The following is a 19,832-nucleotide window of genomic DNA, read 5'->3' on the forward strand; positions in this document are numbered from 1 at the left end:
CTTTTGAATGTAGCTCCAAAATGACCCTAGCTTCTGTGCTACCCTAGCCTGTCAACTCTCCTTCAAAGTATTCATGCCTTCATATTTGGTTTTTACTTTTCATTGCTGCTAATGTTTTTGTTCTCCACTCTTAATTCCTTTGTTTTCTTTGATTTATTGCCAGAAACATGGTCAGTGGTACAGCTGATGATATAGTGAAGAGGTATTTTGGAGCTAAAGGCTCCTTTCAGATCCAATGACTATTCTGAAAAGGCCAGCCTCACCTATCATTTCTGTTTTTACCATGTCCCAGGTGTTATCCTTTGATTTCATTTCTTACTTTTTTATGAGTTTATGTTTCATAGAATGATTTTCAAATTGCATTATTAATTAAATAAACATTTCTTTCATTGTCATGTTTCAATCTAAGTGAAGCAGGCTGAGAACAGGCTTAGCTCTAAGGAGTCATTTGGTTCTGAGGCTGTCCATGTTCTACATAAGGCTTCCATGGTCACTCTGGAAATTGATGTCCAGATGTTGAACAGAGATAACCAGTGGTGGGGCAAGTGTGTGATGTAATACACATCACATTCTATAGGACAGAATTCAGCTATACCACTTCATTAACTAAAATAGGAAGACTAGGAAAACCAGCCTGTGTACTCAGAGTAGAAGTGAAAAAAGTTTAATGAACACATAATATCATCTCTGCCACAAATGGACATTATGTTCTTTGATCTTCCTAAAAACTTTAGGATTTGGGGAGATCCAAGATGGCAACTAGGGTATGGAAGCAGAAAGCCTAAGCTCCATTACTCCAAAAAGTTCCCTGAGACATTGGAACCACACTTGAGTAATTCTGACTGCTTCTAGCCAAAATAATAACTGCCATCACAGTAGGTGCAGGAAAATATTCAAAGAGTAACCCTCAAATCAGTCTTTAATTGCACCTAAAAGCTTTGACCTACTGCACAGCCAGCAAGGTGGGTATAGCCTTAGGGAAACCCTCCTCCCCTGCAGTGATTTTTTTCTCTTCTTTTTTTCTTTCCTTCTCTTCACCTTCCTCCATCAAGTAGAAATAAAGCATCAACCAGAATCAAACTTTGCACGTCATGAACTCCTAGCCTGTGGAAAGCCTCCCCATGCCACATTACACTGAGAAAATTTAGTGCCATATCTTCCTGCCACTGCCACAGCTGCCATTGGCTCCAAACCTGGTTGCACATTAATTGACAGAACAAAGAGAAGAGCACAAAGAACCACACGGGAATCCACTATCCATCCCTGGGAACATAAACCATCACAGCCCCTGGGCAGACTAATCCTACCCCAACAAAACTGAATAACAAACAGCAAAATATATTCAAACACAGACAGTGGAGGGGGCATGTGGAATGCTGAAACTGCACCAGAGAAAAGGGGAAGGGCAAGGAGATAAACTCAGTGCTGAACTATCAGTAAATGAACACAGGAAAAGCAGTGAAGACTGAGAGCAGGCAGGTGATAGGTTACTCCCTGAAGCAGGGCAGGTAGTGGATCACAGAGCTGATCTCCTGAGCCAGAGAGAAGCATCCAAAACTGAACTGTGCAGCAAAACTGAAAAACAAATAGGAAACTGTAATAATACAAGGAAAATAGAGGGGACTGGTAGAACACTAAACCTGCTCCAGAGAAAGGTGGTGAGGTAAAGAAATAAACTCCTAGCACTGAACTCTCAGTGCTGTAAATGAACAAAGAGATAAGTCACCTCCAAAGCAGGGCAGGTAGTGGATCACAGAGCTGATCTCCTGAACCTGAGGGCAGCACTCAAAATTGAACTGCCACAACCTATCACATCTTATAATTTCAATTAAACTGGTAGACAGAAGGACAAAACACAACTTACAAGCCAATCACCTGGTGAGACCACATCATAGCTTCTGCTTATATGCCAATACCAAGATGGGATGCTGGAGGAGTAACTCCAGAACTTAAACTAAGACTGAAATTCTATTGTTCCTGAACCTGATGGTTTTGTTTTTTTACTGTTTTGTTTGCTTATTTTATTATTGTGGGTTTTCATTTTTATTTTTTTTCCTATTTTCTTTTTTACTTTCTACACTATTAACTTTACAATCACCATCTTCTCATCCCTACTCTCCCCCTTCACTCTCCTTCCTTCTCTCATGATAAAATCCATTGCTCTCCTTCTCAACTACTCTTTCTGCCCCTTCTCATCCACTCTCTCACCCTGCCTTCACCTTCCCCTCCCATTCTCTCCCAACCTGTCACCAGAATACCCCTCCCTCCTGCACACTCACCACCAGCTGACCAACCTACTATAACAACTTTACACAACCTAAACACCCTGTAATCCCTGTCACAAGCACCCTACACTACAACAACAGAAATATACCCCAAAACATAAACAGCCAACATAACCCAATTTCCCTCACTCACCACACCACTTCCCACCTCCTCTTTTAGTGCCACCCTAATGAACTCCCCAAATATCTATAGCTAGCCTAACAAGAATTAACCCCACAATTCCCCCTGCTTGTGGATATTACCACTGAGGGGTCTTCTATGTACTATAGAAACAATTGGTTGGTTATTAAGCCTATGACATAGTTATTGCTAAATTACAACTCCAGACCAGGGACAGAAATAGCACACCAACTTAGCTAACAACCAAGACTGCCACAAAACAAAAATTAAATCAAGGGACAGAAAACAGGTGACTAAAACCACCAACTAGCCTATCAAGAACACAGTTGCACAGTACCAAGTGGAGCAATGGGAAGAAGAAGAAGGGATGGAAACAACTCTCCTCAAAAAAATAATTTAATACAGAATTCAGAGGGAAATGAAGAAAATGTTACTGACTCCTGACCCCAAATAAACAAGGATGAATGACACTAAAGAACACAGAAATGCCCAAAAACACCCTCAAAGAAGATATCTTGTAAGAAATCACTGAGACTTTCATGGAGAAGATACTAGATGTGGTTGACCAAAATAGACAAGATTCACTCAAGACATTTCAAGATACCAAAAATAAAGAATATGAGAAGACACAAAAACATATAAATGAACTCAGAAGAGCCCTAAATAAACATCAAAGTGAAACAGAGAACACTAAAATAGAGAGATAAATGAATTAAAGATGAAAATAAAAAAAATATTAAAGAGGAAGTGACCCATGATATAGAAAACCTCAGAAAAAAGAATCAGCAGAAATACAAAACACACTGCAAGGCCACTCCAGAACATTAGAACAAGTAGAAGACAGAATCTCAGAACTCAAAGATAAAATAGAAATTAAAGAAAAAAACTAAAGAATTGTTAGTCAAGCAACTCAATAGCTCTGAAACTCACCGACTACATCAAAAAACAAACATGAGAATCATGGACATTGAAGAAGGAGATGAAGTCAAGCAAAAGGGATTTGTAATATATTCAAAAAAATAATAACAGAAAATTTACCAAATCTCCAGAATGTTTTGCTCATTTAGGTTCAGGTAGCAGCCAGGACACCAAGCAGACTTGATCAAAGTAGAACCTCCCCACAGCATATTATCATTAAAACAACAAGTACAGAGAATAGAGGAAGAATATTGAAGGCTGTAAGAGAGAAAACACATAATACATATAAAGGTAAACCCATCAAAATCACAGCAGATTTTTTACAGAAACCTTCAAAGGAAGAAGGGCATGGAGTGAGGTATTTTGGGCACTGAATGAATATAATGTCAACCCTAGGATACTCTACCCAGCAAAACTACCATTTAAAATAGATGGAGCAATAAAATTCTTCAACAATAAGCAGAAACTAAAACAATATATGACCACAATGCCACCACTACAAAAGATTCTCCAAGGAATTGTGCACACAGAAAATGAAAGCAAACAAAACCACAGGAAGATGGGTAGTATCAAATCACAGGAGAAGAAAAGACAAGGAACAAGAGAGTAGTATTGGTTCAGCTTCACACAGTCAAATCCTTAAAAAACAAAAATAGCTAAATGGCAGGAATCACCACATACTTATTAATATTAACACTGAATGTTAAGGGATTGAACTTCCTCATCAAAAGACACTGTTTGGCAAACTGTATTGAAAAGGAAGATCCAACAATCTGTTGTTTACAGTATACTCACCTTATTGACAGAAACAAACACTGGCTTAGAGTGAAAGGCTGGAAGAAGATTTACCAAGCCAATGATCCCCTAAAATAGGCAGTAATTGTATTAGAAAAGTAGATTTCAAACTTACATCAATCAAGCAAGTTAAAGAAGGACACTTTATATTAATAAAAGGGGAAATACACCAAAAGGCAATAACAGTTATCAACATATATGCACTCAATATCAGTGCACCAAATTTCATCAAACATACTCTAAAGGATGCAAAAGCACATATAGACTACAACACACTGCTAGTGGGAGACTTTAATACCCCTCTATTGCCAATAGATAGGTCATCCAAACAAAAAAATCACTAAAGAAATTCTAAGAACTAAATCACCCCATAGATCAAATGTACCTAGCTGATGTCTACAGAATATTTCATCTAACATCTGCACAATGTACATCCTTCTCAGAAGCCAATGGAACTTTCTACAAAATTTATCGTATCTTAGGGCACAAAGCATGCCTCAGCAAATATAAGAAATTAGAAACAATCCCCTGCATTCTTTCTGATCACAAGACATTAAAACAAGAACTCAACAATGAAAACAATAGCAGAAAATACACAAACAATTAGAAGCTGAACAACACATTGCTCAATGATCAATGGGTCATTGATAAAACAAAAGGGGAACTTAAAATTTTCCTGGAAGTTGATGACAATGAAAACATGACCTACCAGAACCTATGGGACACAGCAAAGGCAGTTCTAAGAGGAAAGTTTATAGCCATTAGTGCATATATTAAAAGGACAGGAAGATCTCAAATCAATGACCTAATGCTACATCTCAAACTCCCAGAAAAACAAGAACAAGCAAATCCCAAAACAAGCAGAAGGAGAGAAATAATGAAAATAAGAGTCAAAATTAATGAAATAGAAAAAAATTACAAAGACTCAATAAACAAAAAGTTGATTATTTAAAAAAAAATAAACAAGATTGACAAACCCCTGGCAAATGTGACTAAAATGAGGAGGGAAAAGATCCAAATCAGTACAAACAGAAATGCAAAAAGGGCAATAATAACAAACACCAAGGAAATCCAGGGAATCATTAGAGATTACTTTGAGAAACTATATTCCAATAAATTTGAAAATCTTGAAGAAATGGACAGATTTCTAGATACATATGATCATCCAAAACTGAACTAAGAGGATATTAACCACAAATCTATAACACAAAATGAAATTGAAGCAGCAATAAAGAGTCTTCCAAAAAAGAAAAGTCCTGGACCTGAAGGATTCTTTGTTGAGTTCCATCAGACCTTTAAAGAAAGAATACCAACTCTCCTTAAACATTTCCATGAAATTCAAAGTGAAGGAACACTGCTTAACTCATTCTATGAAGCCAGTATTATACTCATCACAAAACCAGACACAAAGACACACCCAAAAAGGAGAGCTATAGGCCAGTCTCCTTAATGAACATCAATGCAAAAATCCTCAATAAAATAATGGCAAACGGAAAACAATATTATAATAGAAAGATCATTCACCATGACCAATTCAGCTTCATCCCAGGGATGCAGGGGTGGTTGAACATATACAAATCATTAAATGTAATACAGCACATAAATAGAAGCAAAGACAAAAACCACTTGATCATCTGAATAGGTGCAGAAAAATCCTTTGAAAAAATGCAACACCACTTCATGATAAAAGCTCTAAGAAAACTAGGAATAGGAGGAATGTACCTCAACATAAAAAAGGCTATATATGATGCACCAATAGCCAACACCATACTTAGTGGAGAAAAACTGAAACCATTTCTCCTAAAATCAGAAATGAGACAAGGGTGCCCATTCTCCCCACTCCTATTTATCATAGTCCTGGAATTCCTAAGCAGAGCAATAAGACAAGACAAAGTAATAAAAGGAATTCAAATAGGTAAAGACAGTGTCAAATTATCTCTGTTTGCAGATGACATGATCCTAAACCTCAAAGACCCAAAAAACTCTACCCAAAAACTCCCAGACACCATAAACAGCTTCAGCAATGGCTCAGGATACAAAATTAATTTACATAACCAGTAGCTTTTCTACATACCAACAATGAACAAATTGAGAAAGAATATATGAAAACAATTCCATTCACAATTGCCTCAAAAAAGTCAAATACTTAGGAGTAAACTTAACAAAGGATGTGAATGACCTCTACAAGGAGAACTACAAACCTCTGAAGAAAGAGATCGAGGAAGACTAAAGAAGATGGAAAGATCCCCCGTGCTCGTGGATTCATAGAATCAACATAGTAAAAATGGCTATACTACCAAAAACAATCTACATGTTTAATGCAATTCCCATCAAAATCCCAATGACTTTCATCACAGACATTGAAAAATGAGCAATGCTGGAGGTATCACAATACCTGACTTCAAACTATGTTACAGCGCCATAGCAATAAAAACAGTATGGTACTGCCATGAAAACAGACATGAAGACCAATGAAAGAGAATAGAGGACCTAGATATGAATCCTCACAGCTATGCCTACCTTATTTTTGACAAAGGTGCCCAAAAATATATGATGGAGAAAAGACAGCCTCTTCAACAAATTTTGCTGGGAAAAGTGGTTATCTGCCTACAGAAAAGTGAAACTAGATCCATGCCTATCACCCTGCACTAGTATCAACTCAAAATGAGTTAAGGACCTAATATCAGACCTAAACTCTGAAGTTAGTACAAGAAAGAGCAGGGAATACTCTGAAAGTAATAAGTATAAGCAAGGACTTCCTCAGTAGAACTCCAGTAGCTCAGCAACTAAGACAAAGGATGGACAAATTGGACTACATGAAATTAAAATCTTTGGCACAACAAAAGAAATGGTCTCTAAACTGAGGTGACCACCAGCAGAGTGGGAGAAAATGTTCACTGGCTATACATCAAACAAAGGATTGATAACCAGATTATATATATATAAGGAGCTCAAAAAACTAAACTCCCCCAAAATCAATGAACCAATAAAGAAGTGTGCAACTGATATAAACAGACGTTTTTCAATGGAAGAAATCCAAATGGCCAAAAAACACAAAAAAATCCTCACCATCCTTGGCCATAAAGGAAATGCAAATCAAAACCACACTAAGATTCCACCTCACTCCTGTTAGAATAGCTACTATCAAATACACCACCAACAACAAATGTTGGTGAGGCTGTGGGGAAAAAGGAACACTCATACACTTCTGGTGGGAATGTAAGATAGTACAACTACTTTGGAAAACAATTTGGAGGTTTCTTAAAAAAACTAAACATTGATCTGCCATATGATCCAGCAATACCACTCCTAGTAATATATCCAAAAATGTGATTCAGGTTATTACAAAGGCACTTGCACACCCATATTTTTTGCAGCACTATTCACAATAGCAAGTTACGAAAACAGCCAAGATGTCCCACTACTGATGAATGGATAAAGAAGATGTGGTATTTATACACAATGGAATTTTACTCAGCCATGAAGAAGAATGAAATTTTGTTATTCTCAAGTAAATGGATGGAACTGGAGAATGTTATCTAAGTGAAGTTAGCCAGTTTCAGAAGCCCAAAAAGCTCTCTCATATGAGGACTTTAGACCTAAAACAAATGCAGTAATATTATTGGACATGGGTCACATGCTAAGGGGAGAACGTGTACAGGAGTAATAGGGAAAGGGAAGGAATCCTGAAACTTGAAAGTGTTTGGTGTGCCCACAGTAGAGGATCTAATAAATTGATAGAGGCCACTATGGGAAGGTGACCGGGAAGTAGTGAAGAGGTCTGGTAGAGATGAACCAATTTGGGTTGTAATACACATGTGCATGGAAGCAAGTCTATAATCTCACTGTATAGCTATCTTTATGTCAAGCTAGCAAAAATGCTATGTCTTTCTTATTGTCTCTTATGTTTTCTCTTCAACAAAATTGTAGAAGAGGGCAGAACAGGTTCTGCCTGGAAGCGAGGGGGTTGGGGGGTAGAGGAGGTGGGCAGAGGTGGGGAGAGATGGCCCAAACAATGTATATACATATGAATAAATGAATAAATGAATAAGCGATAAAAAAGAACTTCAGGAGGTACACGAAGAAGGTCGATATCTTCTTTTTGTAAATGAAAGAAGAAGGTCTGAGATGTGAAGTGATTTGCCTAAAGCCATATTTTCCTCAAACTGCTAAATGGTGAACTCTACAGTCAAACACAGACTGTCTGCTCTAGTACTTGAGCTTCTTTTATACAATGTGATCTACAGGTTACACTAAAATATAATGTCCAAATCTTGGGGCAGTTATATCAAAGTAAAACTCCGAGACCACCAAAAACAGTTGAAGGAGCTATTAAAAGTCAGATTTTCTGGCCTCATCCTCTGTCACTGACTCAGCATCTAGAGGATGAGTAATACAAAATATAATGTGAGAGCTCTCTACCTTAAGGCTTGATTTATTTTTTCACCTGCATGTTGAATGAGAAAAAAATTATAGACACTTATAGAAAGATATTTTTTCACTCATTTTTAATCTGATCTTTGCTGGAAGACTTCCCAGTCTGGAATTGATGACAAAAGATTCAGTTGTATTTTAGTGCTTGAAGATAAATGGATTTCTTTCTAAAAATGGCAAGTGGAAATAGGGGAAAGCAAGGGCCCATTGCAAAATTATCATGCAGGTGAAGAGGTGCTTAATAAAACTGGCTATCTCTAGTAGCAAAGTGACTAGAGACCTGAGGCAAATTCTTTGTCAATTTTTGTTTAAAAAAAAAATCTTTCTCCTGAATTAGAGCTTTATGTGCAATTCTGAAAGGTTTTAAGTTGAAGATAATTTATAATCAATTTAGGGGATAGGTTCTTTCCCCTGTCTTATTGAATCAAAAATTGAATATAGATTTCATTTCACATGTAACATTAAATAAACACTGTATGTTTGGCAATATCAGTATAAGTAGTTTGTAATTAAGGAAAAGATATAACAATCATTAATCCAATTTAATAAGTTTCTGAATTTATACCTTTACATTTCACCCCCCAAAATGTGGGAATGCTGATAAGCTTCTTAATTGTATGCTGTAATATTTCATTTTAATGTAACTATTACACATGATATTTCACTTTCATGTAGAAACCACTAATAGTTTGAAAAATGTTCAGTATGGTACCTAAACTACTTAGAAAGTGTTATTTGAGTAGTCAAAATGTTTGCCTCTCCCCTCTCAAAGTAGTTTTAGAGATTAATTATATTAATTTCAACTTTCAGCTTAAAATATCCTCCCAGTAACTATAACTTACTATGAATTATTTATAATCGTCAGAAGAATCCTGCACAGAAAAATGCTGAATCATGAAATGATACTTATTATCTATGGCAGCAAAAATCATTTTCAAGTTTTTTGAGTGGACTTATTTTGTGCCTTATTACATATGCATGGGTTGTTGGTACAATTGTGGTCACTTCAGGGTGAGAAGGATCTATTCTTCACATTTCTAAGCAGTGAATTATTGGGTATCGTGATTTTCAGAGGACTGAGGTCAAAGTTTATTTTATTTGCAGCACAAAAGCTAAACCCTACTTTCTGCCTTATTCTATTTCTTATAAATGAGGTGCCACTGTTTCCATCAGGGTTCTAACTGGATGATGGTTCTGAAGGGTTAGATTAGGTCCGGCCTTTACTATTACAGAGCCAGTGTTTGAGACTAGTATGACTATAATCCAGCTGCACTCTTGCTAAATTATATCTGAAGATGCATATGTATATTTCAGTCAACTTTATAGCAGAGTCCCATTTAGTTATAGTAATTTTAATTTTACATGAAGTTGAAGAGGGTAGGCTATGTAGAAAGTGTGCTGCTGTAAATATAATGCAAGGATCCATAGCAGAGGTTTTAAAATTAGATAGACTTGGGTTCAAATGGTGATTCTATTATCTACTAGAAAGATAACTTTAAGACGTTTAATCTCTCTGAACTTCATTTTCTCCATGTAAATGTAGGTAATGACAGAATTATATCTATCTTGTATGGCTTTTGTTAGGCTTAAAAGATCTATCTATGTTACTAATTAACAGATCTTTCTGTTCATATATATAATACAAACAGTAATTAATATGGCAATCTGCATGCCGTAAGTACTCAGAAATGATGTAAGATAGACAGACCAAGTGTGTAGATTGAGAGAAGAACCAAGTGTTGATAGTCATCTAAGGGACACTAAGCTTGACGCTGAATCTCAGCTCTACCATTAATGAGCTGTGTGACCTAACATGTAAAATTCTCTGAGCATCTGTAAAATGGAGCTGAGGACATGATCAATAGTATAGGTGCATGAGATGGTTATAAAACACATTTAAATTTTGTCTGACCAATAATTAGGACTTAACTAAGTGTTAGGGCAGAGTCAAAGGAAATGTGTTCTAGAAGGAAGAAATGATCAAAGATGTCACATGCTGCCAAGATACACAAATAGATATGGACTACAATGTCTGCATTACCATTAGCATCACGATTATGTTGATTACTTTACAAGGGAAAGTTTTCACTGAAGGGACAGGAACAGGAGGACAAAACATGAGTTGACCATGAGGAAGTAGAAACAGTAAGTATGGCAACAACAATCATCCTTTGAGCCAGCTTCCCTTATACATTCCTCAGGAATGATCTCATTCATACTACAGTCTCTATCTTACAGATGAGAAAACAGGCACAGGAGGCTTAAATAATGTGGTTAAAATGCAGTTAGCAAGTGGTATAGCTGGATTACAAATAATATTTTTTTTCATACCTCCATGCTAAGACAGTGAAGTGCTAGAAAGCTTTAAGGTATTTATTAAACTGCTTCCTCAGATTAGAAGATACTATCTACTTTAGATTTCTTAGCAGCAGGGCTCTGAAGAGAAAACACATAATAAAAGCAACCTTCAAACCTAAATAGCTGTATTTCCAGGCTGGTGCTTTGAACTTGGGCCTCTGTACATTTGCTGTGGTGATGAAAGCTTTTCAGATTCTTATTAATGATGTAACCTTAGGCAATTCTGCTCCAGCTGTGGTGCCCCAAACTGACAGTCTCAGAACAGTATGAAACAATTATCTGGAATCACAGAGAACACCCAGCCAAGAAAAATTCATAGGGCAGTTTTTGCAAAAATGAGGCATGGGATCAGGAATCACCTGTGCTTTCCTGTTATATGTTTGGATGTGTCCTAAATGTGGATGGATCTTTCTTTTTGATTTTCCTTAAGCATCTCCTCTCTCTTTGGCTTCATGAGTGGTAATCCAATAATAGTCCAGGTGGTCAAAAAGATCAGCTAGGCAGAAGTTATGACCAGCAGAATGTCCTTGGAATGCTTCAGTGCTATTTCCACCCAAGAGCAGAAGACCTGCTATGGACTAGGTATGGCCTTCATCCCACTGCAACCACCCACCCACTGGTGTGTCAGGCCCTAGACCTTATCATCACATACAACTGCCAATGTGAGATAACAAATTCTAATTCTCTCTTCTTCTTACCCCCACTTTCAACCAGTGTTTGGCAGGTTTTATTTTACTATCTTCATATGTATATATGTAGCATAATTTTATATTCTTCTCTCTTTAGTACCCTATCAATCTGGATAGTTGATATCTCCCAATTTTAAACTTCTATCTTCTTTCAAACCATCAACATGCTTCAGTTTTCATCACCTCATCTATTTTCATCTAGATACTAGATCTAGCCTCTCATTTAGTCACTGACTAAACCTTTCACCAAGTTGATCCTTTATTGCCCTGTATATCATCTGGCAAACCCATAAGTCTTCATCAGTCAAGTTGTTTCTTACTTTCTGGCCTCCTTCTATAACCCCTCCTTCCCTCAAATCACAACTGAAAAAGTGAAACAGTCTCAAGTAAATCCCATTTCCTTGCCTTCTTTAGGGAATGGAATCATAAATGATCCTATCTCCTATAACTTCCTTCTTGTCTACCAACTTCCTATTCCTCCTCATCAGTATTTACACATGCTTAGTCTCCCCTGCTATAGAACAAAATTCAAACAGCAACCTACACCACCATGTGTCTCCTTTTCGCTATGAAGCAAAGATAGTAGTGCTCTTCATGCCAGGTTTCCAGATCTCAAGGAGGTAGAAAAGCACTTTACACAATGTTATCCTCACATGCTTATGTGCATTATTTATTGGGTTAATAGTAGTCTGCATTTTGCATCTCCTTTTCCACTGACATTGTCCTAGCAAAATCATGTGTGCTTTGTGGCAGCAATTGAGGCAAGAAGGGAATTTGGGAAATTGCTTTATCTCACCCACAGGGTGGAGCTTAATACTTGTCAGTTAATAGGAACTCAGGAAATGCTTCTCAGAACAGGAAGAATGCTTCCAAGAACATGGAAAGAAGAGGCACAAAGAATCAAGCTCACTTTAACAAAAGAGTTGACTTGTACCATTTGTGCCTTGAGCCCAAGTTGGTACAAATTCATATGAAATCTAGTAAGAAAAACTATTCTTCATGAATAATGGGGAGACTGAGATGACCTTCATTAGATAAAGAGAAATGTTGTCAGTTGTTTTATAATTTTATTTTCATCATATATCCATAAGCAGATTGCAAATTCATTTAGAAAAAAAGATAACATATAGAGTGGCTCATTATCAAGCTAAATGCATCACATAATTGGCCCAGGAAAGTTGTGACCTACAGTTTAAAAACTCCTTGAGAGATTTAAATGTTCATCTAGACAACACTCCATCCCCTTTCCCCAGTTTCTCTTCACTATTTTCTGTATTTGCCAGCATCCCAGATTTGTTTACATTCTTTTCATTCACTGATATTCACAGATATTTATTTATTAATTGTGTAGATCCCTGGGCGCAGATATTCTGTGCAGGCATGATACTCAGATCCAGGGAATATAAAATTGCCTTAGGCTTCAGAGAAGAGTTTTGCTTTGAATCATTCCTCCTCCTGGTAACTGGATAACTGGCTAATTCTGGAATATGAAGGCCAGGCAGTCTTATTTTAATAGGGGAAAACTGTGAAAGGCCATTCCAGCTCCAGAGTCCCCATAGAATAATCTGAGGCCTCCTTTATATCCTCCTTTGTAGTTAGCCATTTCCCAAATTAAAAAAAAATGGTGGTCATAGTAGAGGCCCTGATTGTCACTCCTCTTTTGTAACCAGGGCTCAGGTAAAGCTTAATACTCTCACTCTCAGAAACTTTTCTCACTAAACCTCCTGTAAATGACTGACCATCCCAGAGTCTGATTCCAGTGATCCTGTTCTAAGATAATCTGTCATCTAACCTAATTAACTGGATTTGAGCTACTTTGGCTAAAATCTGGGCAAAAGAATAGAACTTTATTTTTATGAGATAATTATTTTTTGAAGACAATCTCCAAGATTCTGGGCAGGGATTTTGGGCAGTTTCCAGTACAAGAAATTCAAAGCTATTCAGGTAGTATGAGCTTCTAAGCAAGAGCTGCTTTAGGACTAAGTTAAGACCATGAATTATAGTTCTTTCTCCCAAAAATTTCTTGACAACCTGAAGAGGAGAACATTGCAAATCATCTCAATATAGCACCCTGGCCCTGGGCCTTCTAAAATGGGCAATGGTAAAGAGGAAGCCCTTTCCTACTGGCTTGGAGGGCAGTAAGTTAGGGAGTTGAAACAAAGAAGAATATAGTGGACTCCTGGTGATATTTGCAACTGAATGCCTCATGAGGAGCATGTGAATAGCACCTTAAGACATTTGAAGGGGACATTTTGAAAATTGAGGCCTAACTTCCTATGATTAGGCCTGTGGAGACTTAAGAGTCCATGCTTTGGTCATGAAAAGGAAATGTGATATTTCTGGCTAGTAAGGTCTGGTATATCTGAGTTCCATTAAGTCATCTTGAGATCAGACTAATTAAAATAAGAATTTTTTTGGCAATTGTGGCAATACCTAAATAAGATCAAAGGCAAGAAAGCTCTTATAAACTATATAGCACATTATTACAGTAAGATTTTAAAACAGGCATTGTTCTTCCTACAAAGGCTGACTTGTGGACAGGCGTTTTGACTTTGGAATCTGGAAGATCTATGTGTCTGTAGACTAGATTTTAACCACTGGGGGAACCATAGAGAAGAGACCAACTAGTGGAAACTTTGGCCCAAACACATGATGTCTCAACAAGCTTATGCTGCATAATCCACCACAAACGAACACATGCCTTAGCTTGCTATACAAATGAAGCTGAAGGACAGACTGCAGGAAGTCCACGTGATCCCCAAAGATGGCAATTAGGTAGGGGGAGAAATGCTCCTTCTTTTTCCCAAGAAACACCTGTTGGCACCAGAGGGACACCTCTCCTTCCTAAGAGACACCCTTTCATATCAAAATCTCCTCTATCTGGCAATAAAAATACTATAAAACACGACATCTAACCTGACTCAGTGGACTACCAATTTCCTGGTCCTTCTGCATGTCCCCCCATGTGGCCTTTCCTTTCTCTTCTCTACAAATAAAACTTCTCTGACCTTTGCTACTCAAGTCCACCTTTGATTTCCATCTAAGCACAGAATAAGGACCCTCACCACCTGAAAATCACAGTGTATCATATGACAACCACACAATGGGACACTTTTTTTTCATCTGAGGTTGGTACAGGTTGTGTCAAACTAGAGGGGACTGCCTAGGAAGTGGCTATGATTGTCCATCACTCCGATGGAATCTGCCCTCCAGGAGAGCCTTTCCACCACAGCTTAGCTATGGTGGAACTCTCAGGCCAAATTTTCTCTCTGTCTTGTTTAAGCTCTGAGCCCACTACAGCTGTTAAGGCAGGCAACCCAAGAGATCAGGGCCAGCCCGGGCTTATACCAGGTTGCCAATGCTACATAGGTGGGGCTAAAACCTCAGTGCACTGAGGTTCTTCTCTCAACTTTTGGTTTCCTTCTACCAAACTACCCTGAGGGAAGAGTTTATCAGCAATATTTCCTAAGCAAACAGTATTTGCCCTGACCACATTCTCCCTCTCTCATGCAAGCCTTCCTGGGGCTTAGATAAAGATACCATATCTCAGGAAACAAAAGTACTTTTGCCTGACCAGCAGCTTGACTTTTCAGACAGGCATAGCTGTTTTAGGACCCTTAGGTGCATAACTAATTACCACCCACCAGAAACAAATGGGAGCAAGTTTTCTTTCCCTTAGAGTTAAAATTCCAGCCTTCTGGTTAAGAGAAAAAAAATCTTCAATTGGAAAAAAAAAAGGACGTAGAAACCTAGTGGATACTATATATAGCACTTGGTAGAAGATGTTCCTGTGTTCTCTTCCTTAGGGAAGGAATTATTCCTCTATCTGTGCTAGCCCTCCCAGCCATCCTGTGATCCTTTTAAATAAAATCTTGTTGAACTAGAGGGTCTTAATAATTTGAAAAAAAGGCTGGATATACAAGGTTACACAATAAATAAAGACTTGGTCAAAGGCCATGCTGGTAGGGTGGTCACAATCCAAGCTGACTCAAGTATCTTCTCTATGACCCTGGCCATGGGTGGTGGTGGCGGAAGGAGATGGGAGGAAGGGATGCCTTTTCCCCAAAGGAGTATGGTTCCTGTTTGGGAACCAGGTCCCTGGCCCTGATGATGCCTAGGCACATGAGACCCTCCTTAATGTGACCAGTATCCCTTTTCCCTCATTTAGATTGGAGCTCAAATTTCCTAAATTATTGAGGGATCTCACCCTTACTTGCTTATTAAGATATTGAAAAAGTCTTAACCCTGAGAGCCTAAGAAAAAAAGAGACTCATTTTCTACTGCACCCAGGCTTGGCCTAAATATCCTTTGGGAAACAGAGAGTGCTTGCCAGAAGGAAAAAACATTGGCTATAATACCATCCCATGACTAAACTTATTCTTCAGAAAGGAGAAAAAAGACTGAATTTTGTTTAAAAAATTGTTATATAGATGTGGTGCTTTCAGCTACCTTACAAGCTTTAGTCCTTAACAAAAAACTAAAAATACATTAATTAATTAATTAAAAAAGACAATTATAAGGATAACAATGATTTTTAACTCTTGCCAGTTTCTTCTTCCTGTCTGCGGTTTTTTTCTGTTTCTTGCTTGTGTTGGAAGTTTTGCTGTTCAACGTCATTTTAAAGTCATGCTATTTTACCCAACCCTAGTTGGAATATAGCATTCTGTAAGTCTTAATAAAATATCCAAGCAACATTTCACCAAAAGCAGAAGATCTCATTATCTTCTTCTCTCTCCTTTCCAGGAAAAATTATACCTAATATATGGCTAAATTGTTTAAAATTTTTCTAAGTTACTATAACTATATAAATATATGTATTGGTCTATCAAGCATTGGCAAAACTTCTTTTACCCCAGAATTCCAAAAAAAAAAAAAAACAGTGATTAATTACTAAGGCCAATTTTCAGGTTTTTTTCATTTTTATCCATGCTTCAGTTTAGGCATACCTAAAACTTTGTGTGTGTGTGTGTGTGTGTGTGTGTGTTTGTGTGTGTGTGTATGTGTGTGTGTGTATAAAATAGATAGGTTAAAAAAAAACCTGCTGTTGCTTTAAAAACTGGGATCTAAAACTGATGTGTAAAATCTTAGGAGTTAGGACCTTGGTCCCAAAATTCCAGTTTTAGCTTTGGAGAAAATGTTCCCTTTAGTCGCTGGTTACTCACAGCTGTGGTTGATCCTGGATTGATAGAAAAGATAAAATTGGCTCCCCACAGCTGCTGGAATTGCTTTTATTCCAGGGACCTCCTTTTTGTCTTTTCACTGTGGCCAGCATTAGATGTTATTTTCGCCATCATCTGGTAAAATAGAGTAATAAGCATCTAAACTTTTAGTTTAAGTTCTTTGTTTAAAGACTTCTCTGAGTATGTGAGGATCATTTAAAATTTTTTATACTAACGATTGACAATAAAAATGTAAGGTAACAAAAAACCCAGGGTGTTTACATTAGAGATCTTTATGGTAAACTGTTAAAGGTTTTTTTTTAACATATAAATATATAAACAACTTGACATGGTTCTTATTGTAGAATTAAAATTGTTACTTCTACTTTGTTCTACTACTACTTTTAAGAAAACTAGTTTTCAAACTCATTTCAATCAGGTCCCACTAAGATATAGGCATTCAGGGGTTAACACTCCAACTCACAGCAGAAAAAAAGTGCCATTTTAAACCCTGACCACAAACCTACAACAAAAATCTTAAAATTTAGATAGTTAAAAAAATGAGCTTCTATTATAAATAAAATCTGGATTTAAATCTCTCTTAAAATACATGGATCTATCTACAACTGGGCTTTCTATAAATTGTTTTTGTATACAAAAATATAATTTTAAGGTTGCTTTCTTTCTGTTTTTTTTCAGGCACACATAAGTCTTTAAGCTAAAAGGTCTTATGAGTTATTTTCAACAAAATATAAACAAAAATATAAAAAGTTATAAGAAGGTATCAAAAAACCTTAAGGCCTAAAGGTACAGAGTAAGTTGTCATAAAAGGAGGGAGCTTAAAAATGCTTATATAAGTAACTAAGTGGACTAAAATCTAAGAGTTACATTAAAGGTTTTATAAGGTCAAAATTCAATGTATTCATGTTAGACTAAAACTTATTTCTGTAAGCTCATAACAACAAGGCTGTCTTAAAAATATTGCTCTGTTTTTGATAACATTTACAAAAAAACTGTCTTAAAATGTTTTTGTTCTATCAAGATAACTGTCAGGAATCTTTGGTCCTCCAAAAATTTACCAAGACAATCAAGCAAAAAAACCAAAAGTTTATTAGGACACAGAGAGGCGACAGGTAGCTAAACACAGGGAGTACTGTTACACTAATATGTAGATCAAAGTAAGATTTAAAAAAAAAAGACTTAAAAAAACACTATAGTAAAAGTGTTGAGATCTCAAGTCTTTATTAGAGTCAACAAAATAGAAGTAGTTAGTTAAAAAAACAATAAAAACTGGGTGTGTGTCATTAACTCTCAAAGACTAGGCTATATATTATCAACTCCTTCCACATTTCAGGAGAAAAAAATTCTTGGTCTGGGATGTTCAGATTGAGCTTGTTAATATTGGGGGGGCTCCATTGGCTACAGTTCAGCAGAACCCTGCTGTATGTCATAAGCCATCCATTAGTATCAGCCATCAGGGTTCCTAACTCTATACTTAGTACTCATAAATATTTATTTACTTGTGTCCTCTGCTGATTTTTGTCAGGGTTTTGACTACTGAGATAACTGAGTCATCAGTAAATAAAAATTCATTTAAAAGTCAGTTTATGCAAAATCTTCTAGATGACTTCATGATTGTGGTTAAACAACTATTGTCTTAGGTGGTTCTAATGCAGTTAGTACCCTATATGTGCCTGTGATTAGGCTATTTGGGGTCACTGACACTGCCCCCTCAACTAATGGGGAATTTAAGGTTTTACCTACAAGGTAACAGCTAATATGTATGTATTACCTCTAGAGAGCTGTAATGCTGTTACTGGTGCCTATATATTAAATATATATACATTTTGAAGTGTATCAGGCCTTCTAAAATACAAAATTTAAATAAACACTGTAACAAAATGTTAATGGTACTGACATACTGTTTTGTTAGTTGTTAAATTGTCCATCAAAATTTTAACCATGGCTCTTTTAAGTTTTTGTCATTACAGTTCTGATCCTTTAGTGACATTTACAATTGAGTCCATAAAAGATGACTCTAACAAGTACTGTCTGTCAACCAAGTTAGCTTTAGATTTTGTCTTGTATTGTCATTTTCTAGAAGCCCACTGCTTAAGAGCAACTCCTTCTAAGCTTCTTTGCTGCTTAAATTTGGTCACAAGGGTCTAGTTGGCACTGACTCCCACCTGACCTGTTTGTTGCTTCTCCCCTACACAATTTTTTTAAGGAAAAAGCTAATCCTCAGGAGGAAGGATCAAAATGATCTATCGGAAATATCTATGGAAAGACTGCTCAGAGACAAGCAGTTTTGAGATAAGGGGGGAATGCAATCAAAGTTCAAATAAAGTCACTCTTGCCAGAACTCTCAAAAATTAATCAAAGCCGAGAGGGTTAAAGACGTGGTTCTTATGCATGTGTGGCTATTTGGCATTAAAACCCTCTAGGCACAAACTCATATTTTTGGCCAGGGCCTTCTACTTTAATAGGGACAAAGTGACTGTTTCTACTTGCTCCAGACATGTCCTATGGTACTTAAAGGTGCTGTTTTTAGTTTGAGACTTAAACAATGGGGTTTTCTTGGACTCCTGGACAACAACCTTGAATTTTCTTTTGACTAAACAGAAAAAGATATGTACAATTGCCAATACTTTCTGTTACACATATAAGTACTTCAGGCATTGTAGAAAAACGTACAAATTACATTCTCCAACAGGCTAAGTGGCTCTGAAAATAGTCCCTTAAAATTCAAGTATCGACACAGATGTGGGATCAAATAAAATCCTGGCTCCACTCTACAACATGGTTCCTACCCTTTCTGGGTCCTATAGTTGCCATTATTCTCTGATTTGAAACATTGCATTCTAAACTTACTTGTCAAGTTTGTTTCTTCTTACCTAGAATCCATCAAACTACACATACTGATAAAAATAAAAATGACTTATTATCATGGTCCCTTTGATAGGACTTCTTGTTGTCAGCCTTGATGCCTCAGGCCCCTTGGTTACCGTCTTTCAGCAGGAAGTACTCATTAAATAGACTGCATCATCCCTGTTCTTAACAGCAGTTAGGGTGA

Source organism: Castor canadensis, chromosome X (assembly GCF_047511655.1).
Source record: "Castor canadensis chromosome X, mCasCan1.hap1v2, whole genome shotgun sequence".
Lineage (NCBI taxonomy): Eukaryota > Metazoa > Chordata > Mammalia > Rodentia > Castoridae > Castor > Castor canadensis.